The sequence below is a fragment of the Pinus tabuliformis genome, chromosome X (genome assembly GCF_031772625.1).
Source record: "Pinus tabuliformis cultivar Carrire ecotype Pingquan chromosome X, CPIR1, whole genome shotgun sequence".
In the NCBI taxonomy this organism is placed as follows: Eukaryota; Viridiplantae; Streptophyta; class Pinopsida; order Pinales; family Pinaceae; genus Pinus; species Pinus tabuliformis.
The window spans coordinates 1,218,930,380-1,218,932,942 of record NC_142308.1 but is presented as its reverse complement, the minus strand read 5'-3'; positions in this window follow the sequence as shown (position 1 = coordinate 1,218,932,942).

Below are 2,563 nucleotides of genomic sequence, written 5' to 3'. Positions count from 1 at the left end.
TGAGAAGAGATGTGTCGGCTACATGCCTCTGAACTGTTCTCCAAAAACTGTGTTACAATGAGGCTCGAGGGCCTATTTATTGTTGAGAAACAATGGAAAACCCTTCACATTCCAAAACCTAACCCTAGAAGATGAAACGCCAAATTGTGGGCCCCGTTTTTGGGTAAGTTGGTACATCAACTTCCCGGGGTCGCGAATTGGTCGTACTATCTCCATTTGACGTGCATGATAGCGCGTTGGAAAGATCTCTTCGAGGACTACGACGGAAAAGACGATTTTTAAACAAAAAAATTGTTGGCGGCAGATTTCCCAAAAAACGTCGTTTAGGGCCTCAAAACGGCTCTGGAAGTTTAGGACCCGAAAAACTGCTAAAAATAGTAAATTGTGCTATAATTAAGGAAACAGAAAAACTGAAAGAGATAGTTGTGGGGGTCCAAATGGGATAGGTGGGTGGCCACCAACATCCACCTAGATCATTCCTCCCCCCTTAGGAATCAATGGTCCCCATTGCGTTGAGTTCCTCCCTGAGATGAGGAAGCTTTTGCTGAGCTGGGTCTCTGGTGAGTTGTTCTGCAATCTCTGATGTGTCCAGAAATGGTGGGGAGCATGGTCGGAAACGGTCCACATTGAACACTCGGTGCAAACGAAGGAATGGAGGAATGCTGTGCTTCAAAGCATTGCTTCCCGTAGCCTTGTTACTGGTGTAAGGACCATGTCGAAGTGGTCTGAGTTTCTGATGGGTTCTGGTAAGGCGCTCCCTCTACAAATGTAACCAAACTTTGTTGCCCACCTGAAACTTGTGTGGTACCCCTCCGGGTAAGGAGAAGTTGTTCCTGTGTTCTGTCACGACTGTATCCCTCTGTTGCTGCTGTTGTGTGGAGGAACCCTTCGCGGGGGTCATGGATGTAACAACGATCTTCCCATTACTTTGGGAGCGAACCAGACAGAAAATAAATTTCCTAGTCTGTGAGATGAGCTTGCTGCCTTTCTTAGCAGTGATCAAAGAGGTGGCAGTAGGTGGGGCTACCTCTGGTATCCTATATAATGAATTATCCAAAGAAATGATGACAGCGCAAGGCCTTGACTCATACACAGCATGTCGCCTCCACAAGTATGGCTAGCCTAATAGTACATCACAAACATCCAGAGGTGTAACATCACACAATACCTCGTCTATGAAGGGCTTGATGCTGTAGGGAAGGTGGCACTACTGGCGAACTTTGAGATCTCGTCCTTCGTGAAGCCAATCGATACTGTACAGTTTTCCATGTGGTGTAGTTGGTAGGCCCAACCGCTTCATGACCTCTGCTAAAATGAGGTTCTTTTGGCTGCCACTATCAACAATGAATTGCAGCGGTGAACCCTTCACCCACATCTATGAGTGGAAAAGACGTTCCCCCTCCTCTGGATCTTCGGGCTCATTTTTCTGGATCTTGGCAGTAGCAACAGTGGCGTTGGGATCCGCATCAATGATCCGCTTCCCTTTGTCATTCCCCTTGTCGGGTTCTGACTCAAAGTCGGAACATGCATCTGATTTGGAAGCCTTAAACTCGGCCACTAGCGACTGCTTGGTCCGACACTCACTTGTGTTATGAGTGGGACTCTTGTGGAACTCACACCACTTTCCTATGTCCTTCTTCGGCTTCGTGGTGTTGTTCTTTTCTTGCGGCTTCAACGGGTTGTCTTGGGTCACCCCGCCTTGGCTTTGTCCTTTGGGCTTTAGATTTGCAAATCCAAAGTCTCGCTTCTTCTGTTTGAACTTTTGCTCGATTTTGACAGCATATCGGTATGTTGTGCCGAGGGAGGAGATGTTCAAGAACTCCATCTCTTCCTAGATGTATCTGTGTAGGCAGTCGCGATATTTGAGTACCAGATGCAGCTCAGAATCTTTGATACCCAATTGTGTGCGAAGGGTATGAAAAATGTTTATGAACTCCGGCACATCTTGGTCTCATCCCTGCTACAGTGTGGTCCATTTGATGTATTTGTCCTCATAGCTTTTGACAGGGTAGTACTGCTCCTTGATGGCATCCCGGAAGTCATTCCAAGTGGGTGCGGCTGAAAGCAGTGAGCCTGTACTTTCATCCTTCTATTCGCAGTAGGTTTCCACCAGTCCTTGACGTGGGGGGCTGCTTTGAGAAGAGCGAAAACAATCTTTTCCCGACTTGAAAATGCATGAACAGAAAAATACCCATCGAGTAGATTTAACCATTTATCTACGGCATCTGCGTCTATTTGACCCTCGAAGATGGGGATTTCAAAATTAACTTGTACCTTAAACGGTGTGGCATTTCCAGAGTAGCTGTTGGAAGCCGATGCATCGCCTCTAGGTAGCCGCTAAAGGATTTGGGAAAAGTTGTCCATCATCGCGTTCCTTTATCGCTCGAGGGCTCCTTCGAGTAAGATTTTGATAGGATCTCCTACCCCCTCGTTTTTCTTCTCATCCGCCATGGGAGGTCTCGAGATTTGAGTGGCTGGTCTTGCAAAGGTTCGACCAGTTCCAGACCTAACTCCTTATATCCTGACCTCGTTGGGGACATGCAAAGAAAAACAGAGAAAAAGC